Below are 16,236 nucleotides of genomic sequence, written 5' to 3'. Positions count from 1 at the left end.
AAATATTATCACTATAATGAAGAATGGGTCAACCACACAGATGCTGCTTGCAGGCAAGTAACAGTGGCTTAGGGGACCAGTGTCCGGGGTTTGAAACAAGCACAGGGCAGGGTCCAAGGCAGCACCAACAATACACCACCAGCGGCACAGGAGTGGCCTGGTGAAAGGTAACCACACAGCATCGGGGACCCAATTTTAAACAACAGAGAAAGGCCAAATCGGAAAAGGGCTACAGGCTCAGGCCAGGAGGCCCGTCGAAGGAAACCAACAGCTGGAGAGGTAAGTTGCAAAGCTTGGGGATGTAGGGACACTTTTGTCCTCTTTACCAACGCCCAGGGCGAATTGGTTCAGGGGTGCTTTTGGTGTTTGAAACGGCTTACTGGAGCAGGTGACGGTTGAGGGTGTCTCCGTGCAGAGGCTGCAGGAGACGTTGAGGAGCCTGGGAAAGGTCAGATCATGGTGGACTCGGGCTCTGGAGCGTTGGGAAACCTCGCTGGGACCGGTGGGTCACTTGGACTTGGGCCAGAGGCTTAGGGTTCGGAGGTGGAATCGAGGGTCAGGTTTCGATGTTCTTCAGGTCACAGAGTCTTTGCTTGAAGATTGTTGCTTTCGAACAGGTCTGGTATTCCCAGGAGATTTTGATCTTTATTGAAGACAGGCAGTCCTCCCAGGTTTTTGGTGGTGGCTGGGCTGCAGAAATAGTCGTCTTTGGCGCAGGATTGTCATGGGCTGCAGACAGGCAGGTGGGGCTGGGGCCAAGTGAGCCATTCTCTGCAGCCTCCCCTGCTGCTACAGCCCTGTGATGTATGGCTCTTCTTATGTCATCAGGTCCGAAGTTCAGGGTCTGGGGATGCCACCTAAATACTAGATTCAGGGTTGTTACAATGGAGTGACAGGTAGGGGTCAATGGGCACGGTACCTGGGGTGTCTACACTCTCTAGTATGCCCACCTCTTGGGGGAGGGAGACACAGCCCTAACCCTGTTTGGATACCTCCCACCACCTTCAAGATGGTGGCAACTGAAAAGTGTATTTCACCTCGACTCCAGCACCTGAGGGGTGGAGTTGGCAAAAAGATGCACACCTCCTATTCTTTCTAATCTTTCCTGCCGGTCTTCCCGCCAAAATGGGGGTGAGGACAGGAGGAGGGGGCCTGCTCCTTCTAACAGGAGAGACTGGGGTCACGTTACAAAGGAGGCAAGCCCTTTGAAGCTCCCAGCCACAAATGGCTCTTTTTGACAGGGAGGAGATGTGAAGTTCTCCAGCCGAGACAGACATTTTTCTCAAGCTTTGAGCGCAAAGGCGCTCACCCCATGAGGTCAGAACACTGTCTGTTGGTAGCAGGCTCGCTTAGGTCAGTCGGTGACCACACTAAGGGTTGGTAGGTTTCAGGGGAACCATGTAAGGTGTCCTCAGTGTGCAATTTGTAATACATCTGATACTGGAATCAGTGGAGGTTTAATATGCTGCGATGTTTGGTACCAAACATCTCCTACTTCAGTGAAGCCATCTAGGAGCTGGGGTACTCGTAATGATGAGCGTCCAGCATATGTACTTACTATGGCTTCCCTGGTCACTTACAATATCCAGTAATTGACAGGGATATTGCAGGGGCATATCTGCTCAACAGATATGCCCTCACAGGAGATATAGTGCACCCTGCCTTAGGGCTAAAGCCTGCTAGAGGGTGGTTATACCTATATCCAATATAGGGCCAGATGTAGGTAATCCAACTTACAGATTCTAAAATACCGAATTTTACCGATTCGGTATTTTAGAATCGGTAAATGCTATGTAGGAAAAAATGAGGTAAGTATTACCGAATCTGTACGATTTTGTATTTACCGAATCGGTATTTACCGATTCGGTAATAGGGGGAACACATTCAAGGGTGGCAGGGTGTCACATTGTCACCCTGTTGCACCCCTGATTCGTGCATGTGTGCACATGTGGCAGACATACATGTCCTAAGGACATGTATGTCTGCCACATGGCACTTTTGGAAAGCACAAATTTGCTTTTTCAAAGGTTTTCGATATTTACCACCAACGGTAAATACCGAATTCTTAACTATGCAATACACTCATTTGAGTGCTCCCTACATTACGGATTCGGTAATTTACCGATTCGGTATTTTAAGGAATCGGTAATTTACCGATTCCTTAAAATACCGATTCGGTAAATTACCGAATCCGTAAATTGGCCACCTACATCTCAAAAGCCTAATACCGGTCGGTAATGGCCGAAATTAGGTAATTTCGGCCGTTACCGACCGGTATTAGGCTACCTACACCTGTCCCATAGTGTCTTGTGGGCATGGCACACAGGGATGTGTGCCATGTCGACTCTTCAGTTCTGTCTGCACCAAGGCACGCAGTCTGCAATGGCAGAGTGCAGGGCTTTGGTGAGGGGGCCCTAGGGTGGCACAATTTGTGCTGATACCCTCGTAGACCCTCTTCAGTGCCAGTGCCCTAGGTAACAGGGGTACCATTTACTAAGAACTTACAAGGGGTATAGAAGTGGTGCCAATTGGGAAACAAAAGGTAAAGTTTAGAGGAAGAACACTGATGCAGGGAATTTGGTAAACAGGGACCCAGTACATTCCAGTCCAAGTTGCATCAAAAGCCAGGCCAAAAGTCTGGGGGGTACTGATACAAAAACCCAGTTTCCTACACATGCCATAGATGTTCAAGTTAATGTGCAGACACCCCCATTTTATCACCAATGCTTCCCTTTCAATTTGGGAGTATCTCAACTCAGTTTCAGATGGGGCTTTGCTTGCAAATTCAATTGGTGCTCAAATTCCTGGTTTTGTCTCTTGTGCCAGGACAACCCAACCTCCAGTCCTATCACACTGGCATTCACTATTAGCTCAGTTGCTTTACAAGGGTTGAAGTACGTCATTGAGATGTAATGGAGGACAGTGTCTAAGTTTCCAGAGTGCCTCCTCGTGTATCTTGGTCCACTCATTTGCATGTTCAGTTTAGCTCTTAGGCGGTCTGTTAAAGGAAAGGTGACAGTAATTGGTCATGTCTACACAGCTTCTTAATTCACTAGCTATGGGGAGGCCCTGAGCATTGCAGATGTCTTCAGATTTGTTGGGGCCAGAGCTTCCTTTCTTAGGAAAAAGAAGTGAATGAAGTCTTTGAAGAAATTACACTTGTCTAGGTGCAGAGAAAAACCCTGGTTGACCTGACTTCTTAGTGTGGCCCCTAACCTCTGATAGTATTTTTCAATTTTATTTTTTGTACATCAGAATATTGTCACTTATTTTTAAAACTCTTTTCAGGCTGGAGACTGCTGAATTGATGGCAATACTTTGCTGGCTGACGGGACCCCAGTCTTTTGAGTCTTATGTACCTTCTCAGTCCCACATAATTAGGGAAAGCTCTAATGTAACCAGATCCAATTGCAGCTGGTGATAACCAGTATTAAGATCCAGCTTCGAAATTCATTGTGCCCCGATGAGGTCAGAAACAATGTAATCTAATGCAGTTTCTTACAGTTCCCGGTTGTTTGGGTTTCGTGGCTACCACTATGGGAGAGTCCCAAGGCATTGGTTCAGACACTTTTTCTATCACATTCTATTTTTCCAGTTTCTCTAACTCCTTTTTCGGCAGTGGTCTAAGGTGAAAAGGAGTCCTCCGGTGCTTCAGTGCAGTGGGCATTACCATTTTATATATGTGAAGTGTGATTATAACATCTTCATAGCTCCCCAGTAATTGAAATAGGTGGGAAAAATCCAACGAGATATCTACCAGCTGACAGTACCTCATTTGTCGTGCCAAATATATTAGATGTAGATATCTCACCATGCTACAGCTGGCCAGAGTGTGCATGTCTTCCAGTGTAGCCTAGAACGTTTGTATGTAAGGAGTGTCTTCTGTATTGTTCTTGGGCTAGGGATACACTTGCTGGAGGCATTGGTTTGTTGCTCCCGATGACATGTTTTTTTGGTTTTGATTGGTTTCAGTGATGGCTGTGGTGTGAATGATTCAAACTGGTCCTAATCCATCACATTAATGAATGCCCTTGATTTAAAACAGGCTTTAATAGGTTGGCTGTCTAAAAGTATCATACACATTGGTGGTGGCTGCCTTTGTCTTCTATGGGAGTTTGTGTATGAAATGAGGAAAACTTCCTCGTCCTCAACTTTGAAGTTACTCCTTGCTTTTGACATTGTTGTAGCCACTGACCACCTATATGATTTCATGAAGCACTCTTTCTCTTGGACACTCTTTTCCCTCTTCCTCCACTGTGGCACACTTTGTCAAAATGATTGAGTTTATTACATTTTGAGCATGCATTCCCTCTAACTGGGCCCATTGTTGGGTGATGAGGATCCAGGATGTAGTTGTTGCAGTGCCTCAAACTTAATTTACCATTGTCAGTATTTCATTTGATTGGTTCCTGCACCAATAGGAACTGTCCAGTCGGAACAGTCAGGCCTGGTTCACTCTGAACTGAAACACAAGCAGGACCAAGGCTCATTTACATATGGCTGGTTCCTTACTGATGTGGCATGATGGGCAAAACATAACAGACTGGAAAACAGCCCTGAGAAATTACCAGTGTCTGAGATTAATTCAATTTGTCCGCCCATCACTTTTTTCTATTCCACTTTTTTAGGGGGCTTTCATAGTAGAAAATATTGAGGGACTATGGGCCTGATTTTGTGTTTGCTGGGCAGGAATTTACTCCATCAGGGTGACAGAGCAAAATGCTTAGTCGCCCTGAGGGAGAATCTACCCACCACATTTTGAGATGTCTGCCAACCCAACAGGCATCTCTTGCATGTACAGGAACTGCCATGACAGTGGTCTGTGTAAATGAATTGAAAGGTGGACACACGGCTACGTCAACATGATAGAGCTGGGAATCAACTTTCAGCTTTTTGTTTTCTCAAAAAGAAAATTTCAAAGTAGGAAAACAATGAACCCCCCCACCCCCCACACCACCACCCCCACCTCACCATGAGAGATTTCTCCCATATGGTGGCAGTGATTTATCAGTTTTTGCTACCTGGTCTTCTTCCAGGTTTTACCTGGCGGTGACAGACAGTGAAAACTGCCCATGTGTTCACTCATCTAAATAGTTCAGGAAAACACATTGACAACCCCCTGATGGCTCTTACCCTGTCGGGCTATCAGAGGTATTTGTAGGTGGCAGAAACGCAGTAGTCTTCATCATCTGCATACTGAAGTTCCATCTGACTCTAAATGAGGCAGGCGGAACTTCGCTTTGTCGGAGAGGGTACTCTGTCGCTGTTGTGAAAGAATACCGCCAGAGTGTAAATCAGGACCTTTGTTACCATTTGTGCCAAGAAGACCAATCACCATAATCCGATTGAGCTGCTGTAACCTCCTACTACTCTCAATAGTCTATGGGCTCGTATTTCAGTGGATTTTATTGTAGACCTTCCCTTTTCTTCACTAAGATATTGGTGGTGATTGACTATTTTTCTAGGTTGACTCACTTGATTCTCTTGCAAAAGCTGCTTCTGCTCCAGAACAACTCTGTGTCACAAGTCAACAAGGTATCATCCACAAACATTCAAGATGTGTTATTGAAAACAACTACATTGAGTTGGTTGGGCACCACCCCCAAACATTGCCAAAAGCTTTTCACATGATCTCTGTATTATAAATATCTGCACTCTTTCGGACTATCGACAGTGACCACAGAAAAGAAGTACTTGCCTCAGGCAAAGGTTCATTACAAGAAATACACAAAGAAACACCATATTCCTTTTTCATCTTATGATGTGGGGAAAAGGGTGTGGTTATCCACATGTGATTTATCCCTCCCAGGGGGTCATCTTAAATTTATGCTCCGCTCACTTTACGGGGCCAATTCCCATTATTCAGAAGGTGAGTGGGGTGACAGTAAAGTTGCATTTTGTTATCTTAAGTTTGGTTCATCCTGTGCTTCATGTATTAATTGTGACAAGTTCAGTAGACAGGCAACCCTTGCCCCTGTACTTGTTGATGGGACTTCTGAGTTTGAGGCAGATGCTATTATTCATTCCCTTTGGCATTGGGGTTTCCTTCAATGCTTGATGGCCTGGGGTGTCTGAACGATCCTAGGTGCCATAGTCTTTTGTGAATGACAATCATCGAGTGTCCTTTTTATTCTTACTGGTTTCCTACTAAATCAGGGATGGAGGGCACCTTTAGAGGGTGTGGGTTATGTCATGAATTAGGCTATGATATAGAGTACAAGGAGACAGGAGTGGGGATTTCGGCTAGACAATGCTATAACTCACCTGTGGGGTTAGGGCTGAGGTGTCAAAGATCGATTCTGGATAGGTGGAATCCATAGGGGAATTGGATGATTGGGAAATAGAGACTGAGCAGTGGGACACGGGAAACATCCTTTACAACGCAACTTTTACCACGCAGTGCTATTACAACGCAGGTTTTACAACGAAAACCATTACAACGCATTGCGCTGGGGGGCCCTCTAGGATAGGGAATAGATTTAATTTACTATCCAACACCTTTCCTAGTGTCCACGGGGACTGGAGTTGGAAGAGTAAATTAAACTATTCACTATCCAGCACTCCAAAGCGCTATGCGTTGTAATGGTATGCGTTGTAAAAACTGCGTTGTAACAGCATGCGTGGTAAAAGCATCCGTTGTAATGTCATACATCCATGGGACACAGCAGCATTTGCAAGTACTTCTAGTATGCTGAGATATTCTTCCAGGTCAAGCAAGGTAGAGCTAGCACAAAATGAAGCACCTGGCCACATGCGTTCTGCTGAGACTCTTTATATTGTTTGTAGTTTTCACCCAGACATCCTTGCTCACATTTGCTTTGTTTTTCACTCAGTTCCCAAAGCATTGATTCATCATTGGTATGTGGTATTAATTTGCCATTTGTGCATGCCCTATTTATCTATCATAGGGACAAAGATACTGGGTATCAAGTATGAACAATCTCTGGGGCAAAGAACGCAACCACTTTCAAATAATGATGCAGTCATCTTGCTTTTGTATTCACAAAGTCAGATATTATATCCTCACAGTCCATATTATTGCCAAGATGCTGTTTAACGTTTACAGGTACTGTTGTGTTAAGCATCGTTTGCCTGCTGTGTTTTGGAAGTAGATTTTCACCCTCTTTAAGCTGGAGAGAAGTTGTTCCTCAGAACAATTTGTGGCATTATTGCATGTTACAAGGTCCATTACTACGTCCAGGTTTGGGTAGATATATTGGAGATCATGTTTTCACAAAAGAATGTTCAGAACACTAGCGGAAATGTTACCAGATATGCCTAGCCATGTTCTTAACATTTGTTCTAAGGTGCTTTTGTGGTTGTATGACACTATATTGAGAAAAACAATACCAACATATACAAGTATTACCAAAACATATTGAAAAACAATGTTGAGACCCTATACTTAAGCAGTTAAGACACAAATATCGATGACAAAAATTGTGTGGAAGAAAATATCTAAGATAGAACAATATCTTAAACAAAAATAAAAAAAATACCAATCTATCGCCTCTATATTAAAACCAGTGCTTAATTTGTAAAAAAAGAAGGGCCAGAGCCCTTGTCAGGAAGCCACTGTAGCTTGCACCCCCTATTGCTCCCACTAGCTCTGCCAATGACAGTACTATCACTATTAGTCATCACACTCATACAAGTGTGACAATTTAGACCTGGTATACCTTGCATATGCCACCCAAGCTATTCTTATAGCTTTGGGTGGGCGGTATTAGTCCTTTTAAATGTGTATTTAATTAATAAACAACAGTTTTTGTGCTCCTCAAAGAAATAGGACTAACAGCGCCACCATGTGGCAGGCTGTCATAGGAGCCGGGTTTGACATTAAAGTGCCTGGGCCATCATGCACCAGAAACCACCGGCTCAAATGATGCACTGATTAAAACTAAAGAAACATAACAGCAATCGCAAAAAAACAAAATATCAAAACACAGACAAATCAACATAATTCAAATCAAAAAAGTGAAAATTCATTCAATATGTATACACATACAAAAGTAATTCATAAGATAAATTAACATACTTTAAATATCTAACCATATAATATAATTAGCGTTTACCACAAAAGGTGCAAACACAAAATGTAACCTAGTCTCCAACTAACCTATCAAATTAAACTTTAAAAAAGTTAACAAAAAGAAACACTTTTCCAATTAAAAAACAGGATAAAAAGGCTGTACGATGTACAACAAAACACGTCCTCAAGAACAATTACAGCAGGATAGCGTTACTTTGCTGAGGTGAACACCTACAAAAGAAGATCTTAACACTTTAATGAACCACTAATTACTACAAACAATGCAAACAAAGTACGTCCGACAATAAATGAAAACTAACAAAAGTAATAAATAACAATAATTATATTAAAATAAGAAATAATTAAAATGCTAAACAGAAAGGAAAAGAAAGACATAGACACCAAATTACTCAAAATACAAAAAAGCCACCAAAAAAGTAAACATTGTAACCAAAATAGGACACTTAAATCAAAATAAAAATAGCACTGTAACATATTTAAGTACAACAAACAAACGTCAAACAACATTTTACATTCAAAAATTAAACTGCCACAACTAGCAAATCTGTGCCTCCCAACAAACTTCAACAAAAGAAAAGTGTGCCAAAGCAACAACAAAAAGGCCTACAAAGAGAAAATCTAAAACTAAAACAAAGTGAAGGCAACATCCAGAACGTAGCTTAAAAAGAGCACCCACAATGTAAAAATGTGAAAATAAACACAATACTGTGTATTTTTTTTAATTAATATATATCTTCTATAGTCTAAAACCCACAGACAAAATGTCAGAAACACCAAAATACATCAAATCCCAATAAAGGAAGCTGTTATTAAATTATAGATGACATTCCCATAGTAAGGAGACTTTCACATTAGAAAACACACTGGAAATTCGCCAAATATTATCCAGGCACTTCCTATGGCAGGCCTACCACTAAAAAGGAAATAGTTGAAAGCATTAGGGAGCATAACCGTCCCACTAATGTTACTGAAATTGTGGTCAGAAGTGTTTTACTGGGCTTGATAGAGGGCTGTACGAACCCACGAGAGAAACAATACTTAAAAATGTTATACCAAATGTTCCTGAACAAGCAACAGGCCAACTCCTTGCATGCCAAGTCTGACATGATTCATTGCCAGAACATGAAGGGCAGCCAAGGAAGCACCAGTAACACCTATAAATATGAAGATATGCACATACACCAAAACTTGCTAACCACAATTAAAAAAGAGACCTAGTTACAATATGATAACCTCAGTAATGATAAAGGAATTATAAATTATGCTACCAATTTACCATTTTTAATACAATGTAATATGTGATTGATAAATGGTACTTATAAGGAGTGGCTTCCGCCATTCATCCAAAGATACACATTATATAGTCAATATCAAAATACAATCATCACGTTACCTAACAAACAAAGTGCAAGTTACAGTGAGCTATTAGTACATGTAAAACAACACACTAAAAACTATAACCCCCAAAAAATCATCATAGATTTTGTACAGGCAATGATTTTGACCAGTCTTGAAATCTACCCACATACTGCTGATTAGGGATGCTTCTATCACTTTAACCAGAGCACACAGAGACACCCACAAAAATCCTCCCTGAAAAAAGAACATGCACCTAGCTTAGAATTTGCACACAAAATAATAAGTGATGAGCTTTATCAAATTTCCCTGTAACAGAAGTCACTAAACATTATGATATGCTAATTGAATCCCCATATTACCAACAACATGAAATTAAACTAGCTTCTTTAATGGATTATGTTAGGGATACTTGGGTTTGTCGCCTATACCAAACAGGCCACAAACCCCAACCCAAGTATGACATTGCATGTGGAATGTCTATACCAGCAAAATGTCCCAAGAAACAACGAGAAATAACGCAGAGGAAGGGTGACAAAATTCCTTCAAAGGAACACTTGGAAAAAGCCACCCTACAATCTACCAGTTTCTCGAAATATTAAAAAAAAGAACAAAGCTACCAGGAGCTAAGAGTGAAACAGTCCCCAACCCAACTCAAATCAAAAATCTTCAAATAAACTAAACAAATGCACAAACACCTAGCATTCAACGTAAGATTTTTTGAAAACTCAGGCCTACTCCATCTATAGTCGGTAGCAAGAACCATACTGTAAAAAAATAACTCAACACCATTTAACCTCCCTAAAACATGATCAATGTTTATTTATTAATATATAACTATTATTAAGCACATTTTAAATATCAATCTGAATAAAAGAAATATTCAAAAGACAAGAATTCAGATGGGTAAATAAAATATACTATAACAAATATTTAAAAATATATAAATATACAACACAAAATCACCAATATTTTTTAAAATAAACAAATAATTTTCTGTCACATATGCAATTATGCTAACACCATAAACATCAAATATATGGACATTAAATAAACAAACAGAACATCAAAAAATTAAGATTGCCCTCCCAATAACATGAATAAATAAAATAGGATACTTATGATTTTGTTGCTGGAGTCCTGGCCAGTGAAATGATGATCCAAAAAACATACAATGCCAAAAAACAATAAAAAAGCCCAAGAAATGGAAACATAAGCCAAAGAAAAGTAGAACATCCACAGTAATTCTGGGAGTCTATTCACAACCCCCAAAATTAGAAAAAAGACATAAACATTCCAGGAAAACCAAAAATTCAAGGAAAAAGTCAAAAACAATATTCCTGGTTAAAAAAGAACCAACTCTTTTCTTGGGGGGGGGGGAATTATAAATGCACAAAGACTGGTGCCAATAAATAAAAACGTGTAAAATAAAATACATATACACCCATCCAAAACATTTAGAACCCACTTAGAAAACAAAACACAGTAAAAAGGCAATACAAAAAATGTTAAACATATGAGACACTTATGAAATACTAATAAACATTATATTTCACATGAAGGCCTACAGCAAATAACTAATGCTGACTACTCTAATAAACAATACATTAAAGCAAAATCCAATAACAATGACTAGCCTGAGGGCCTGATTTAGATTTCAGTGGACGTGTTACTCCGTCACAACGGTGACAGATATCCTGTCTGCCGAAATATAAATCCCATAGGATATTATGGGATTTATATTTTGGCGGATGGATATCCGTCACCATTGTAATGGAGTAACCTGTCTGCCGAAATCTAAATCAGGGCCTGATTATTATGCCAGGGAACCGCCGTTCCCTGGCAGTGGTGCAGCGATCACACCCTCAGTAATAAACCCAGATCAGTTGACTGGGGGTGAGTGTTTCATTTGCTCAAGCGCTCCGTCCATCATCCCCTTTTGTATCGCTTTGTTGTGGCAGGGTATGCTCAGACGTGAGTCCCTTGCTCACTTGGCCACTGGATTCAAGATAGCCTGGCTGATGAGGATTATGAATCCGAAACCTGTCCCGGGATGCTTGTTTCCGGTCCATGGAAGACATGGCTTTGCAGTTCGGGCTGGACTGTTCCCATGATGTACAGTGTCAGACTGATTTGCATATAGCCATGTCTGAAATGGGGTGGCTGAGTGGGCTAAAGAATGGTGATGGATTAAACCCAGATCAGTTGACTGGGGGTGAGTGTTTGATTTGCTCAAGCGCTCCGTCCATCATCCCCTTTTGTATCGCTTTGAAATCTAAATCAGTGCCTGATTATTATGCCAGGGAACCGCCGTTCCCTGGCAGTGGTGCAGCAATCACGCCCTCAGTAATATGCTGGTGGTGCCACTGTAATTACCAAAAAAGGGTTTGGCTGCCACGCAGCAAGGCCACGCCACAATAACAATGAACAAATAGAGCCACCAATACTGCCACTTTCTTTAGTGTTTCAAGATGGGAAAAAAAATTAAACCAGTCCCTCTTAACCACGCTTTCAGTTTGAATTAATCTATTTTATTTTTTCAATTTTCAATTTTTTTTCAGAAATGGAACTCTTTACAAAATCTCAATAATCATCACAAACTATATACATCTCCCTGCGAAAAAATCTCACCCTTTAGTGTTCCGTTTTCAACAGTCTTTTATCAGCACTCTCCCTATCATACTCACATGTAGTGTCACATTCATACTTGTGTTAGATTTGTTGCCACATTCATACATACATCCTTCCTTCATTCACTCCAAACCCACCCTGGGGTGCCTAAACAAAACCTTTTTCAATGCAGATACAAAAAAATTCCCAAAACAAACATAGAATAATACATTTCAAAATAGGCCATCCATGATTCGTAGAATACTACAAATCTTGAAAAGATGATTTGCCTTGATTGGCCTAAAATATCGTGGTCGACGCGTTTCGAATCCCTTTGTTAATGGGATTCTCCTCAGGACCAAGTGTCTCTGAAAAAACATGATAAACAGTAAGCAATTTTGCGGATTCGTGTATTGTTGACCTGCAAAATCCGCGGATCTGCGGATTTGCGGATTTTTTTATTTTTTTTGCGGATTGCGCTCGTGAAAGTCAAGAATGCAAAGGCCTCTATCCAGCATCACAGCTGATTTTCGACGGTAGATTTGGGAAGAAAGCACACCTGCCCAGCCTCGACAATGCTCACGATTGTTTTTGGGCTGATGAATGCGTCACTGAATTTGAGCTTCAACTGTCCATCATAGTGGGTAAATGGCGGGAAGACAGTTCACACTGCAAGTGTGTGGGCGGGGCCAAACGGGCGGGGATTCCATGCGAGCACACATGCCTCTGGTGTGTATAAAAGGTCAGAGACCGATCAGAGCAGCGGATGAAGAGAAAGAAGCTCCTGGTCACAGGAACAGCCAGGGGATTGCGCTCATGAAAGTCAAGGATGCAAAGGCCTCTATCCAGCATCACAGCTGATTTTCGACAGTAGATTTGGGAAGAAAGCACACCTGCCCAGCCTCGACAATGCTCACGATTGTTTTTGGGCTGATGAATGCGTCACTGAATTTGAGCTTCAACTAGGGCACATGCTTTATTGATATCTGTAAGTGCTTCCTCGAGCACGGAGAGAAAATTCCATAGAAATATATATAATGTTCAATGATATATCGAAAAACATCTAATTTGGGGATACTAACATTAGTCATAGTCTGACATCCTCAACCAGATTGCCTTACACCTCAAAGTAAAATAGAAGAATAAAATCAGCAGTCATTACTAAAAACATTGGTAAATGTATGCGGGGCAGAGTCACAGTCACTTCATTATTCGACGTCATATAGTAAAGCTTCTAAATGTGAATACGATTTCCTCCTATTAATGGCAGCTAAAATGAAACAGATTCCATAACATAAACCAACATTATCGAGCTTGCAAATAGAATTAAAGGCACCCTGGTAATGGATACATTTTTCAGGTATAAACAACGGTTTTAAAGATTATTTTCTTACATCCCTATAAAACTTGCAAAAAATAATAAGCACAATGTTGACTGGAAAGAATTACAGTAGCTTGGTCATATAGAAACAGGAAAATCCTTTTTATGTAGAATTTCGTCAGTGCCCACCCCAACTTCTACTTATATTGTACGTAATGAATTGTCTGTCCCTTTTCTAGAAGACAGCATCCAGATAAGTCAGATTACACTTTGGCACAGTATATATAATGCAAAATAGGCACTTCCTGTTGAGGTTTAATTTTTGTGACAGGGCCATCGTGCCAGAATGAACCCTGCCCTTCATATCCTGTAACTATTTTAGGATGGCGCCGGCAAGCTACCAGCGCCATCCTGAAATAGTTACTAAGTTAGCTTCAACAGGAAGCACTAATAGATAAAATAAAGCAGGTGCTCGAGCACCAGCTTTATTTTATCTATTTGTGCTTCCTGTTGAAGCTAACTTAGTAACTATTTTAGGATGGCGCTGGCAGTTTGCCGGCGCCATCCTAAAATAGTTACAACTTCTTCAAGCTTGAAGGCTTGAACCTTTGCCCCCCGGATCCGCCGCTCGCGGATTTGCGGATATTTGGTAAATTCGCGGGAGTTCACGGATCGCGAATTTACCGAAAATCCGCAAAATCCGCGAGCGGAACGGATTTTGTGCTCATGCTTAATAAACAGTTTCTTACTGTGTAAGTAATAGTTTATTAGCATAGTTAATTAAAACCATTGCAATTCATCCTTAAAAACACTAAGATGCACACAATACATTTTTCATCAGTTGAATAAAATTACTTTCACTTAAAATATGTCGTCTAAATTTAAAAATCCTAACAAAAGTTCGTGAAAATTTTATATATGTAGTAAGAGTAAAAATAGTATTCATGTTGTTCTAAATGTCCTCTGTAGGTTAGGCGAGGTAACGAATTCCAGTGTTCTCTTTAATTCCGTCATCCTTAGTGTCAATCTTTATAGGTTGCCAGTAAGGGATTCTGCTTTGATTAGTAACCTCTAAAAACATGACGGAGGGTCAATTTTCTGCATCTTTGTTTCTACCTTCATCAAGTACTTCACCAGACTGCAGTTCAACTGTGGGTCGTTGGGTGCAAAGTAGGCAAGAACTGCCTGTCTTCGCGAGCGTATTCCACGCTGGATAAAATGATGTTTCAACAACTGTTTCCGTTCCACCAACAACTTCTCACAGGAGCACAGCAGATGTTCCATATCTTCCGGCGCCATACCACATAAATGACAGAGGGTACCCCCATTGACCCTCAGCCACTTTGGGAGATGGCGTGTGCAAGGTAACGTGCCCAGTCTGTATTTAAGGAACTTCAGTTTTGTATAACGTGAGTACCCGAGGTCAAGATAACTCTGCTGGCCTTGCTTAGAATAGGAGTGCAGGATAATCCACCCATGTGACCTCTTTGCAACACACGCTTTGTCTTCAATCCATGAGAGGTGTTTTATTGTTTTCTTTACTAATCTTTTAATCATACTATGATTAGTAGGGGTGTTCCACAGCTCCTGTAACCCCAGATTCGCTTTTCAAATATCTGGCGTCTGGCGATGCTGGATTCAGTTCTAATTCTGCCCATAAGTAGCTATTTAGGGTTCCTTTGTTTGCCTTCCGGACTTTATCCCAAGTAATTACGTATGCGTCTTGCCAGAGACTGTTTCTGTCCTCCAAATTCCAGCCTAAGTTGGGCAGGAGAGGTTTGTTTTGGCAAACTGAATATGGTTCTATATGCCGCTGCCACAGTTCTGTCTAGAGTCGCTGCATCCCTTCCTCTCTGTACTTCACTCCCATAAGTGATCGTGGGCAGCAGTTTAGCTCTTATAACTTGTGCCAGGGGCAGAGGAGATGGACGAACAAGTTTGCTATTTAGTTTTTTTAGAGAAATCGATATCGCAATGCCTTTTCCTCTAATGCTTCCTTTCTGAATTGAAAACAGGCAGCTGTTTTCAATTTTGACTCCCAGGTACTTATACACTATTGTGTCTTCGATGCGGTTTTTGTTCCAAAACCAGCCATAGTTCGTTTTCCCTTTTTTGTTAATTGACATAGTTTGTGTCTTCTGCAGATTTATCGTCAGTTGGTTACCATCTGAGTACAACCGAGTTGCATCCACAAGGTTTTGCAGTCCTATTTTTGTTTGACTGATTAACACTATGTCGTCCGCATATAGTAATGATGGTAGTATTTGGCCTTCTAATTTCGGTGCATGGGAATTGCAATTGTTTAGAATCGGGGGTAAATCTCCTAAGAACAAGTTAAAAAGGGTTGGAGCCAAAACGCATCCCTGTTTTAGGCCCTTGTTGGTTGGGATGCGTCTGGACAAAAGAGATCCATCACCCAGCTTCACCTGTATCCATGTGTCACTATGCAGGTTAATCAGTAGGTCGAGCAAGGGCCTCGGGATCCCCCATTTATTCAATTTGGACCACAGGAGATTCCGGTTAATATGGTCGAAGGCTGCCTTATAATCGATAAAGCACAGGTGAATTGGCATTTTGTTGGTTTTGGCTTTATCAATTAACAAGCCCATTGTCAGAATGTTCGTTGTTGTCCCAACAGTTTTGGCAAAGCCTGTTTGATTTGCAGGGATTAAGGAATTTTCTGTAGCCCAGGCCTGCAGTTCTTCCAAGAGGATCCCGGCAAAGTACTTGGCCTCGTTGTCCATGAAGGCAATCAGTCTGTAGCTACTTGGTCATGATTTATCCCCTGATTTGTATATGGGGGAAATAATCGAGCCCTTCCAGGAGGCAGGTAATATGTTAAACTGCATTATTTCCTTGAATAGTGGCTCTAGTGCTCCAGCCCAGTCCCTTTCGC

The sequence above is a fragment of the Lissotriton helveticus genome, chromosome 6, assembly GCF_964261635.1.
Source record: "Lissotriton helveticus chromosome 6, aLisHel1.1, whole genome shotgun sequence".
Lineage (NCBI taxonomy): Eukaryota > Metazoa > Chordata > Amphibia > Caudata > Salamandridae > Lissotriton > Lissotriton helveticus.
Note: the sequence above shows the minus strand (reverse complement) of the source record.